General features: G+C 52.5%; 1 long non-coding RNA gene across 2 annotated transcripts in view; it reads right to left on the bottom strand.

Annotated features, from left to right (window-relative positions):
• LOC309857535 overlaps positions 1–13,504 on the bottom strand; it is a 99,124-nt gene that overhangs the window by 34,623 nt on the left and 50,997 nt on the right. For both annotated transcript variants that reach the window (XR_014307759.1, XR_014307760.1), the window contains exon 4: positions 7,813–8,393. This is a non-coding gene — a long non-coding RNA (uncharacterized lncRNA). The remainder of the gene's footprint in view (positions 1–7,812; positions 8,394–13,504) is intronic.

Here is a 13,504-nt window from a genome sequence, read left to right as displayed (position 1 = left end):
AGCCTGGGCTGAAGATTCCCCCTGGGGCTGGGACAAGCGGGTGCTGCCCATCCAGACTCCCTAGGCTAGATTTCAGGTCTCTCTGTGTCCATCCATCGAGAAGGTCCACATGGGGGCCCACATGAACGCGGACAGCCCAGAGGACAGGCCCCTGCTCACAGATGGGGTGGGGATGGGTTGTGGGCCACAAAAATGATGATCCTAAGAGGATCCTGAGTGCTCAGGAGACCGCAGGAGGTAGGTGGAGTTCCCCCTTCTGCCCATGGGAAAACAGGCTCAGGGAGGCCAGGCTCCAAGCTCCAGGTCCCCCATGGACTGAATGGGGGAGCTGAGATTGTTCTAGAAGGACTCGTGGCATGCTTCAGGGGAATGGAGCGTCAGTATCAGCAGACGTAGGTCGGACGTCTAGGGTCTGCAGTCCAAGACGGTGGGCGCAAGGGGACTGAGGCTATTCTGCTCTCAAGGATCTTGTCCTTGGCCCTCTAGAAGCGGCCCTCGAACAAACTGGCCAGCCTGGTGAGGCAGCTGCAGAGAGCGCGGAAGGGGCTGCCCAAGAAGGTGAGTGTGCCTGAGGGACAGGGCCTCCAAGGCCAGGGGAGAGGGGCTCCTCCCTGAGGGCTAGAAGCGTCCAGATCAGGACAGGTGGGACCTGCCACTCCAGCTCCACCTCCTGCCTGCCGCCACAGTTGCTCAATGTCTTCTTTCCTGGGGACCAGGAGGAAGGAGTCTAGCAGGCTGGGTAGAGAATGGATTTGGGGCTGGGGAGGGGCCCGGGGCTCCATAGCCAGGGGGTTTTTTGAATTTCAAAAAGCAGGCCCTGGAGGGGATTAGGAGGAGTCTGATGTTCTGGGAGGGTGAGGGGAAAGCGAATCCAGGGGAAGCAACTAAGGGTCCTAGGCCCTTTTCCATGTGGGAAAGTGGGGTGGGCCAGGACGCTGAAGTCTTTTCGGGGAGGGCCCCTGTGGGCACCAGACAGCAGGGACTCATCCCAAACCTACCCCTCATGACACAGGGTGTCGTCCCATACCTTGGCACTTTCCTCTCCGACCTGGTGGTGCTTGATACAGCAATGGAGGACTACCTGGAGGTGGGTGAGCCTGAGGATTGTGGAGGAGGGACCAGAGTCCTGAGGACAGGGAGCAGAGAGTCCCCGGACTGAGCCCTGAGCTCTGAGTCCTTCGGAGACCTCCCTTCCCCACAGCCTCACAGCCGCCCCTAAGAACTGGCATCTCTTGCCCATCTCAGTGCTGAGGGAAGGGAGTCTGCGCCCATCTCAGTGCTGAGGGAAGGGAGTCTGCACCCAGACGGGTGGCCCAAGACTGGGGAAGCACCAGCGCATCCTGAAGGTGAAGCTGCATGCGCTCTGTGTGCATGGGCTGCAGCCTCTCCCTCAGACCTTGCCTGTCGGGGACAGTGAAGTCAGGACCCTGCACATCAGCCACACTTCAGGAGCCCAGCAGATCCTGCCTGCCTGAGGCGTCTGCCGCTCCCTTCAGTCACCACAGAGTGTTGTGCTGCAGGGTGCTGACCGGGAGCCCTTTCAGCATCCCCCAGTCTTCCTTCCTCTGGACCCCAGGGCTTGCCCTAACCCCAGTCTCATTGTGTGTGTGGCTTGGCGGCCCACTCCGGGGTCCTGGCCTACGCGCAGCCTCAGAACGGGTGGGTGTAAGGTGCTAGGACTGACCGGGGGCCTCTTTCTGAAGGACAATGGTTGTCTACTTTCCAGGGCAATGAGATCAACCACCGCAAAAAGAATAAGGTGAGCATACGTAGCCCTGGCTGTAGGGAAGGGCAGGCAGACCCTATCAGAGACGCCCCTGGGAAGAACATTGCTTGGCTCCATCCACTCCCCTCCATCTCCCATTTCCTGGGACAGGTTGCTAAGAATGAAGTGCAAGACCCATCGAGTCAGTCAGTAGGGATCCACAAGGGCATCAAGGAGAACTTCCCTTGATGGAGGAGGGGCTAATTCTACTAGCCTCTGAGAACAGTTTGGGACCAGACGAAGTTGCATGCAGGAGGGTGGTCATGTGTGCCAAGACCCAGGACCCGACCCCTGTCCCGCTGCTCGGCCCTCACCTGGCCCTGTAGCTTCCCCACCCAGGCTCAGGGTGCATCCTGTGCCTCTGTCCCGGCCCAGGAATACCGAGTCCTCACGGACATCATGCTGCTCCAGGCGGCGGCAGAGAATTACTGCCTAGAGCCCCAGCATCCATTCACGGCCTGGTTCTGGGCTGTGGAGCGGCTCAGCGAGGAGGACAGGTGAGGCCCACTCAGGAGCTGGGTCAGGCGACGTCGGGGTGGACTCTTTCTGCTGGCCCCGCCTGGGATCCTCCTTCTAGGGCTCCCTGGGCAGCCAGACACCAGCTGTGGGAAAACCCTGGGAGGGACTCCTGAATGCCAGCTGCTGCTCAACTCACAGGTGTCCCTCTGTCCTTAGCTACAACCTGTCATGCCAGCTGGAGCCGCGGTCCTAGCTGGCCAGCAGAACACAAGCACCAGGACCACTGGCTACAGCCACCATCAGACCTGAACCCGTGCACACTGGCTGAGCCAAGGATTGCCCCTCGGCCCCTGGGCTACTTGTGGTGCACGAGCCCCATCCGCTGCTCAACACCCCTTCCTCTCCCCTACAGAATTACTTGTTCTGGAAGGGGCAATATTGAATATAATTAAAGGGTTGTTATTTAACCACAACCACCACCACCACAACAACAAAAAGGAATGAGAACCCTTGGGATTAAAGTTTTCTTACCCAAATAATAATAGTAGTAGTAGTAGTAGTAGTAATAATAATAATAATAATAATAATAATAATAATAATAATAATAATAAAGGTTTTTATTTTCTCCTCTACCTGCCCACGTGTGCGTTTGGTTCTTTTATTTCCTACGGTAATGTACAACGTGTACAGACTCTCTTCTTCATTCCTGAACCCAGAAATCTTACAGAGTCAGCAGCTATTCAATGGGGCAGAAAGGAGAGGAGCCAGCCCTCCTCACTTCTGGTGGCACTACTCATTACTGGTGGCACCTCCCAATGCCGTTTCCTCAGAGGACAGGTTCATTTCTGTGTCAGGCATCTGGGCAAACAGCAGACACAGCCCTCAGGACCCCTGAGATGGAGACGTTGCAGGTCCTTCCCCAGGAAGGCAACAAACCCTGACCAGGCGAGTCCTGGAGAGTTCCTTCCCCTCCCCAGAACTATGTGCTGCCCAGGAGAGGGGCTGCTACTCTACCCTCTAAAGCAAGGAGGACGATGTCTCGCTTCCTTGGGGATATGCTACGTGTGCGTGTGTTTGTGCGGGTTTGGACCCAGTATTTGGGACTGACGGTTGTCGAGTTCAGTCTCCTGAATTGCATCAGCACGATGTAGGGAAAACACATGCAAAGAGATTCAACCCTGCCTGTGGAAGCTCCAAAATCTGAGGAAGATATTTTGTAAATGGAAGAAGGGCAGGCAGGACGTCCCGTCCTCAGTTTCCCTAGAGGCTCTCCAGGTTCACCCTTTACCAAGACTGGAATCCCCCTGGGATCCTTATCCAGGATCTCTGGATTCCTTTTCCCTGCTTCTTTTGGGTGAGGCTGGAGAAAAACGAAAGAAACTGGGAGGTGTCTCTGGCTCTATTCACGTCTATGCTGACCTAGGAGCTAGGATGTCCAGCCATCCTGCATTTCCTTACGCAGTTCTTGGCAAGGCCGTGGGGCCCTTCAGGCCCCTGACCCTCTTGGTCAGGTCCATGGTAGCCACTGCTCCCTGGCTGGGGCCTGATGGAGCAGAGATTGGTTCTCCCTTGCCAGGATAAAGGTTCAGATCCTTGACCAGAGAAACCCCACACTCTCCTGGCTGGCCAAGGGCACTGTCAGGTCCAGGTGGTTCTGAAGTCCCTGGTCTCCATCATCCACCAGGTGACACACCCATGTTCCACTCACTTGTCTGAAATGGGGAACTCGCCTGACGCGGTAGACCAACACACACATGGAATGTGAGCAGGGGAGAAGCGTCTATCATGCAAATGGATGCGAAACGAAGCAAGGGTAGGAATCCTTCTCTCCAGACACAACAGACTCTGAACCAAAGGGGGGAGGTACGAAGCCACAGAGAAGGACACTACTTCCTCGCAAGGGAGGCCATGTAATAGGAGAGAACATCTCGAAATATGTAGACACGCACCATGGGAGCACCCAAAGGCATCCAACAGTGCATAACAAACATAAAGTCACCTTTGACAGCCGTACCATGCAGTGGGGGACTCTAACACCCCACATCTGCTAATGGACACAGGATCCAAACTGACAATCAACAGGGAATCTATGGCTTTGAGGGATGCACCCGTTTCAACACGTAGATGCAGAACCTTCCACCCTGAAACAGCAGCATCCGCAGTGCTGGATTTCCAGTGCACATGGAACATTCTCCAGAGTAGATCACACGTTAGGGCACAACCCAAGTCTCAACAAACTCCAAAAGATGGATATCATCCCACGCATCTTTTCTCAGCACGATGCTACGGAACGCCAAATGAACCCTAAGAGCAACCCTGGAGAGACCACGAATCCATGGAAGTTCAATTACATGCTACCCAACCAGCACTGGGTCAACCCGGAATCCAAAGAGGATGTCCAAAATTACATGGAAGCAAAAGGACACGCCAAGGGTCCCCAACCTTGCAGATACAGCGCCAGGGAATCTAAGAAGACAGGATCCAGCACCACAAGAAAAATCCCCAATACCATCAGCTGACACATAAGGACCTAGCCAAAGCACAACACAGAGCTCCTGAGCAGTCGCTCAGCCTGGGCGAGTTGGAGCTCCTGCTGTTGGGTGCAGGCTTAGCTTCCATCTCGACTCTAAGTCCCAGCCTGGGGGGTGTTCTTTCCTTTCTCCCAGGACCATCCCCACCAGGGCCACTGGGGAATCAACCCTTCAGGGGGTTCTCGGCAGAGAGAAATGGCCCAAAGGGCCCAGGAAACAACCACCCCTTCCCCACTGGTGGATCAAGGTGGCCCATTAGCGCTCCCTCTGTGGAACATTCCACAGTGCTTTTGGGGGGACGACCCTCTCAGGCTCTGATGCCCAGGGTTTCTCGGCAAAGGGCAGATTCCGACTGAGTACCCCTGGGAGGGACCTGACACTCTGCACTTCCGGCATGCTCGCAGCTAATGCCCCGGCCACCTGTCCCCGGAGCACACGGAGAGACAACTTGCCAGTGGACCAGTGGACAAAACGTCCTCTCTTTCACCACCAGGAAGAGATCGATGCGCAACCGTCTGGCAGCCACAAAGAGGTGTTTGATTGTCAGGAAGATCAACAGCCAGGCAGGGCTTGGTCCACCCCCACAGGCCTCTCCTCCTCTTCTCCTCCAGAGTATAGGGAGGCAGGATGACAGGAAAGACAGTTTGTTCAGTGGAAGCGAAATCCTGAGCTTGAGTCCCTTTCTCCCTAGTAGCCTGGGCACTCCTACGCTGCTTCCACTGTGGCCTCTGTGCAAGGCCATTCGAAACACCAGTGCTGGCTTGCGAAGTTCCGGGATACTGGGCAGAAAGCGATGGAACACAAGAGAGTCCCAGGGAAGTGACAACGGGTTTGGTCATGAAAGCTTGAAGCTGTCAAAGACCATCTCTTGCCCTATGTTCCCTTGGTCAGAAACCTTTCAGCAACCGCTCAGAGGAGAGACAGGCAGGTACAGAGCAGGGATGGGGAACCCTGGGAGCCACTGTGGACCGAACCGTGGGTGTTTTGTTAACATGGGCTTTGATTCATGTGTGACTTTTCAGAAACAGAAAAGAATAAAGGGAATCAGGAAACAGAGGCAATCAAAAACACCGGCTCAAATATAGGGAACATACTGTTGGGAACCAGGTGGGCGGATGGGTGGAAGAGGGGGTGGGGATTAAGAAGACACTTACTGTGCTGAGCACCGAGTCACATACAGAATTCCTGAATCCCTACTCTTCAACTGAAACGACGAAAATACTGTACGTCCATTAGACTGTATTTTCAAAATTGTCTTTGAAAGGTGGGTATTAGGAGACCAAAATGAGATTACGCTCTGAGAGTTTCCCAATCAGGTCTCCTCAGGCTGTACGTGAATGCACCTTAAAGATCAGTGAAAGAGCCCAAAGACAAAAGTGACATCTGTTGATATGGAAAGGCCAGTGCCCACCTCTGTGATCACAGAAAACACACACCTTCCTAGGATATTGGCTGTCGTAAAAGCATTTCACCGACGTCCCCTTGGAGCTACGCTCCTCTGGTATTTCCATTCTCCTTGGTTGTGTGTCCTCATGGAGTAGTTGAAGGGAATATTGCTACCCCGTGTTTGGTGGACTAAACCAAAGCTGGCTATTTCTAGCCCCTGGAAGACTGAGCTAAAGGGCCTTCTGGAAAACATTGCACAACTGGATCTCTCATCGTCTTCCAGAGAAGGAAAGGGAGGCCCCAAAGGGCACCAGTGGAACAGGAACACAGAGGAGGTTCTCCTGACACCAGCATCAGGATCCCAACTCCCTGAGCAAGAATGAAGAACCCCCGTCCCCCCACACACAATGGACACATATCACTGGAATGGGTCAGTTCCCAGGAAAAGCGAAATGCGGCCAAACATGGGAAGGTACACAATAACCTCACTGAAAGAAAGCCCACTGGGATCCCCTGCCCTGGGTCTTAAGTTCCACCTATGCATGAAGCCATTTGATAATCACAGGGGAAGGGAGGGAAAACTGAATGGGAAGCCACCAGAGAGGGAGAAAAACGATGCGAGGCTCTTCTCTAAGAAACAAGCAGAGGAGCCTAACAAATAGCAGGGAGCACATGGGGAGTTAGAGAGGAGAAGGGAGTTAGGGAAAACTGGAAGGGGAGGTGAACCTTGAGAGACTATAGACTCTGGAAAACAATCTGAGGGTTTTGAAGGGGCGGGGGCGTGGGAGGTCGGGGTACCAGGTGGTGGGTATTATAGAGGGCACGGATTGCACGGAGCACTGGGGGTGGTGCAAAAATAATGAATACTGTTATCCTGAAAATAAAGAAAAATTAAATTAAAAAAAAAAGCAAAGAAACAAGCAGAGGGTTGCTGGAGGGGAGGTGGGTGCGGGTATGGGACAATTCGGGCAGGAGCATAAAGGAGGGCATGCGATGGGATGAGCACTGGGGGTGAAACGCAACTGATGAACAGCTGGGCACTACTACCTCGGAAGCTGATGAGGAACTGTACGGTGGCTTACTGACTTTCCACAACAACAACAAAATACAATCCAAGGTTCTGTGTTTCCTTGATTTTCAAAGTGGAAAATACGGGATGATTTCTTTTCTTCCCTCAAGCAAGGAAATGACATAGCCTATTCACGAAAAGGCAATGCTCAGGACATTCTACCCCTTTCAGCCCTAAAGAAGTTTTTCAAACAGGCTTTCACCAGTTGCAGTCCTCATGCCCTTCTAGTCATTTCGGAGCACTCTTGACAGGGGGCAAACCCTTTTTTTCTTCAAGGTGACTCACCCCAAGCAGGTAATATCCCTATGTGCCACAGGAGTGACTACAGGTGCGCCCCCCCCCCCAACCTTTCCAAGGGCCTCACTACAAGTTTTCCAGAAAGGTGGCATGAATAGTACTGGCTGGAAGGTGGATGCTGCATGACATCCATCCCTTTGTTCACTTGAGGGATGACTAGGGGCAAAGTCTCCATCTCAGTCGTGGACGTGCCAGAGCTCTCCAGCTCCCCTTCAGACACGGCCCTGCCCTCTCTCCCATAGAAGAACCTGCAGAACTACGTGACCATGAACTGGGAACACACAACAAGGGTACAAAGGTCTTACCTGAATTCAGCTCAGCATGGCAATGACAGACTGGTCCCTCTTGGAGGTTGTTCCCAGTGTCCTTGAGGCATTCGAACCCCTTCTTGGCGGCTGACTCCAGACAGTGGCTCACCTGTCACAGTGGCTCATGATAGAGGGATGAGAAGTTCCTCGGAGACAGGTGTCACCACACCACTATCATCACCCTTTGTCGTGGAATAAATCTATGTCCCTCGTCGGATTAAGAAACCCTTCAAACAGGACTGGAGCAGGTGGCAATAAAAGGCTCCCTTTGAAGAAGGGCTGAGCTTGGGGACATGTCCAGTCCTATGTCTCACTGCTGCCATCACCACACACAGTGGTGCCCCAAATGGGCAGGGTACCATTTCCAGTACACGGCTCCTGCTCGCCCAAGGTACCTATTCCTATCATCGCGCCATCGCATCTGGTCAGGACCCCAGCATTAGGCCTGTGCGTCTCCAGTTCCTGCTGCTGCCTGCCTCCACCAGCGATCCTGTTTCCTCTCTGAATTCCGAGCGCCGCAGCATCCATCTTCCTCACCTTCACAAAACAGGATTGTGCAATGATTTCATGGATACGACCTGCAAGGCACAGGATGGAAAAGAAAAGGAAACTCACACCCTGGACATTCAGGATACTTAAAATCTTTGTGACTTGAATGACGTTATCAACCAAGGGAAAGCACAGTCCAGAAGTCGGGAAAGCATGTTTGCAAACCATGGATCTGGCAGGTTCTCAATATCCACAATATCTAGAGATCCCAGGAACTCAACAACATCAACAACAAGAGAAAAACAAGTCAAATGTGATGTGTGAATGTACACATGGGCAAGAGACATAACCTCAAAGCTATACGCAAGGAAGGAAATTGCAAGCAATGAGATACCTTTATGAATCCATGAGGTTGGCTCCCCATGGAAAAAGAAAAACAAAACAAAACACAACAAAGCAAAACAAAACAAAACAAAACACTCGGGAGAAAGGAAAAGACCAAGCCATGGCAAAGATAAAGAGAATTAGGAACCTTGCTGATTGGGTGTGGTAGGAATGTTTAAGGGCATGCTTGTGAAATCAGTATGACAGCTCTTCACAAAAATCAACTTGAGTGGGACACCTGGGTGGCTCAGTCTGTTGAGGTCTCAGGATCCTGGGATGGAGTCCCACATCGGGCTTCTTGCTCAGCCGGGAGCCTGCTTCTCCCCTGCCTGCTCTGCCTGCCACTTCTCCTGCTTCTGCATGCCTCTTTCTCACGCTGACAAATGAATAAATAAACCGTTTTTAAAAAATCAACTTTCGCACTACCATGTGTTTTAGTACTTGCCCTTCTGTGCTAGGTACCCACATTCATGAACAGGATAGTATGGTCCTGGAGACTTATCTGAGCACACCTTCTCATGGCAGCATGGTTCCTAAAAGCTAACCCATGAACGCAATCCAAGTATCTGTCCAGGGAGGAACAGATGTTGTATATACAGACGTTGGGATAGTATTCATTCGCTAAAGAGGACAAAAACATTGACATGCGCCACCCCGTGGGCGAACGTTGAGGAGGGTGTGCTAAGTGAGAGGAGTATGCATGAAGATAACCAACTTGGACTCCACTCTTAGGACCTACCTAGAGTGGACTCCGAAGGACAGAAAGTAGAATGGTGTTTGCCAAGGGCTGGAAGGAGGCGCTCGCGGGAAGAGTCTGACGCATGCTAAAGAGCTTTAGATGGACAAGATGCCAAGGAGATGGGAAGGTGGGTTCCAGGGAGTTTGGGACAAAGACATTAATGCTTTTTAAGACATTTAGAATGTACTCCGTGAACTTCATGGACTTCACGACCTAAAAATAAATTGCACTGAAAAGCTGCAAAGATGGAGAAATGAACACAGGACCATTTCATCTGGCCCTTTATACCCTTTCCAGGTAGGTCCTCTCTCAGCCATTCGACTTCTGCCATTTTCCTTGAGACAACATGGAGCCAACAAAATGTCCTTCTGTGCCTACTTCGAGGTTGAAAGACAGAATTGCCCCACCCGGGACAACTTTATGTGAGAAGGTATTTTTCAGAGTTAATTTCTTGAGACCTGTTATTCCTTGATCATGTTTTCAAACAGAACCCAAACTGAACATTCTCCTTCGTCTGCTTGATTTTTCCTTCCCTGATTTTTTCCCCCCACTCAGAACCCATTGTTGATGCAAGGGCTTGGGTGTTCCTATGCCTGTCGTCATCTACTGACTTTAGCTTCTGCTGTTTCCAGTTTTGCTTACGTGTCATTCCTTTACCAAGTCAACTTTCCCGAGGCTCATTATGAATAGTAAAATATTTTCGGCCCCAGTTGGATTGAAAGAACTGACATCGAGCACTGTGCACGTCTCAGCTACACAACACAATGACTTCATTTTCCTAGGCCCTAAAAGGATGACCAGAATAAGCGGTGTTCACAAGGATTCCTGACCATGGGGGTGGGCGCAGGGAGTTCTTGGCCATATTCCTTGGCTGTCTAGGAGTATGTTCCCAGGCGTGGAACTCTGGGATCCTACGGTAGATTGTTGGTTGGGAGCATAGGAGCTAACAAATGCCGGTGAGGACAGGGAGAACAGGGAACCCTTGGACACCATCCGTGGGAATGCACACTGGCACAAGTCACTGTGCAACACAGTATGGAGGGTCCCACAGTCTAGAGATGGACCAACGCACCAAACAGTGCCATGCGAAAGAAAAGAGCAAGCGTTCCGTGAGACAAACGAAGAATACTCTGAAAGAGGGCTGCAGAGTCATTGGAGAGAAAGGCCCGAAAGGCCTCACTGAGGGGGACAGCGCTGAGGACAGAATAAAAACAAGGGAGCTAGTCCCACACAAGTCTGGCTGCCCTGTGTCATGAAGAGGGAAGGAACCTCTGCCTTAGAGCCTCACTACCAGAAGCTGGGTTGGCCAGAGGACATGAAAGAGGCATCCAGTGTGGCTGGAGAGCAACTGGGAGCAGAGCAGAGGGTGGTGAGGAAGGCAGGGACAGGGCCTCAGGCCTGGGAGACAGGTAGCGATCTCTTGTCCCTCTGCAACGGCATTGCCCCAATACCCTGCATCTTCAAATGCATGGACTGAATGCCCCACAGTTGTTGCAGAAGAGGAATGGAGGCACAATTCCGCATGCTTCCTCCACATCACCATACTTGTGAGCCCGTGGTTGTAACTGAGGCTGGACTAGCAGAGGATTTTCCCCAACTTAGCACCCATCATTCGGGGAGCCATTCAACTCAGAATCTGAGTTTCTGGGCGCATGTTGGCCTTGCCACTGCCTCCGATCCTGGCACTGTGAGCCTCGATAGATGGCAGCGCCAACCATCTGGGCATGTTTTTCGCTTCAGATTCCGAGAAGAAAAGGGGAACAAGGGAGAAGTGGACCATGAGCAAAGAAACTAGGAAGTGCGAAACTCCTTGCCTGACATCTAGAGAAACACGAGGCATGCTATTTCATCACGTTGAGTAAGTACATCGCGTGGCTCAGAAGCCACTCGCTAACCACCCAGAGCTTGCAGAGTGATGCCTCCACCACAGGTCAGGATCCCTGGGAGCCACTGTGAAGGCTGCTCCCCTCATATACCAGAACGAGGGAAAGAGGTCTCCTTCTAAAGCTATGTGGGAAACAACTGAACCGTTTCACTACCGAGGATGACAAAGTCTGCATCTTCGTGCATTTCCACCCCATCATGGTGCCCCATTATAATGACGCCAAGAGGGAAAGGGACGGTTCCAAAACGACACAAAGCCGGGACCCAGGCCTCCTCGCAGCGTTCCTCCAGGCCACGTCCCACCCCTTCCTGCAATTCATCTGGCCTTCTATGTGTGCCTCTGATTTCCCGTGACACCGTCGCACACATACCACAAATACGGTCTACATTCACCCTAAGATGTCCCAAGGAACTAGATTCTCTCTGGTCCCCACTATGCAGGTTGGGAATGTGGGCACTAGGGGAGACACACAATGACTGAGGACACAGGAGTGGGAAAGGACAGAGAACAAACGTCTGACTTCAGCTCTGTCTCCTGAAAGGGAGGACCTGAGTGCCAATTCCAGAGCATGGTGCCTCTGGCACTTTTGGCTCATTGTGTACAGTCCCGGGGAAGAGAGGTCAAGAGCCAAGTGAAGGGGCTGCAGAGAGGGGGTGACTTTAGGAAGGGCCCCAGGTATTAGAATCCTGAAAGCGTGACCTCATATTCTTCATGATAGGCCCCAACTGAACTTAGAACTCTCGCAACCAGGCACCCACTTTCAAAGGGCAACCTGCTCTCCAGCACACTTGAGTGGAGACCTTCGACAGAACACCATGTTCAGTTGTTGTCTTCCTACTTCCAGGGGTGCTGGGCCCACAGGAGCCCAGAGCCAGAGACATGACTGCAGTTGCAGACAGTGCTTCAGCCCTCTTTTCCGAAGCTTCTGGTCATGGGGCCGGAGACACCAACAGGTAACACAAGGCAGCTCGGGGCAGCCCACTGGAGAGTGGGCAACAACTGTGGTCCCACCTCAGCGGGCACACACCACTGTCCCTTACTGTGTGGGAGCGCATCTCTCTCTCTCTCTCTCTCTCTCTCTCTCTCTCTCTCCCTGTTTGTGTGTGTGTGTGTGTGTGTGTGTGTGTGTTTGTAGAAGTGGGGACAGGGGATGAGGGATATGCCCTTCCTGGGCAGAAGCAAGCTGCCTGGTGTTGGAGGCTGGACCCATCTGTCATGTTCATACCCCAGGTCATAGCAGGCTGGATGAAAAGGGGAGGGTGACACAATGATAAGGCTCATGGTAGTCATGAGCCTTAGAGTGTCCTCTGGCTACGTCCTTGCTCAATGTCTTTTCAGCCATCCCTCTTAGCCTGAACTGGAGAACACGATGTCTAGTGGGGGTGTCCCCTGGTGGCAATGTTCCGGGAGGCTGCTAATGGCTCTTGGCCCTGTGTCTATGGGGCACTGCCTTTTCAGAGCTGCACCCCAGAGACTGTGAATGAGCTGGCTGGGGACTTCAACGACTCCAACTCGCTGGACAAAGGTCAGGTGTCCCAGGCCACCCAGGATCAGTGCTGCTCTGAGGTGAGAATAGGAAGAAGCTCCTCCACACCCAGGGCCCCCATGCAACGATGGGGACAAACCTGGGGCCTTCCCAGAGTGTTTCCACTTGACTATTCCACCGGCCCCACCCCAGAGTAACCCACACCTCCGCACATATGCCACACCTATGGGTAAGTAAGGGAGGAAGACACTCTTCACCTACGTGGGACTGGTAGAGAATAGAGTGAATGCTTTCCGTGGCATGGGGGGAAGTTGTTTTGATTTCTTTCCTCTGGCCTTGTGTTGCTTTTCACAAAGCCATGAGTATCTTGGCCTTTTCCCACGGGTTTTACGATTTTCCCTACTCATGCCAGCTAACAAGTGGAGAACCCAGCTGGGTTCTGGAGAACTGGCCCACGCCCTTCTAAATCCTCATACCAGATAGGGTGATTGAACCTACAAAAGGGCCGGTGGGATCAAGCCATTCTACACGTCTTTCTGGAATGTATCAACTCTCAGAACACATCGAATCCTAGGAGGTCCACCAGCTCACAGGCTCTTTCCCTCTAGGTCCTCACAGTCCCCCTTTCTAAAGGACGTGGTCTGCTACAGTGACTCGGTCTAGCATTGCTGCTGGAACTTGACGTGACTCAAACTGCTTGCCATTC

The sequence above is a fragment of the Mustela nivalis genome, assembly GCF_964662115.1.
Source record: "Mustela nivalis genome assembly, contig: HAP1_SCAFFOLD_854, whole genome shotgun sequence".
NCBI lineage: Eukaryota > Metazoa > Chordata > Mammalia > Carnivora > Mustelidae > Mustela > Mustela nivalis.
This window is presented reverse-complemented; position numbering and strand designations above follow the sequence as displayed.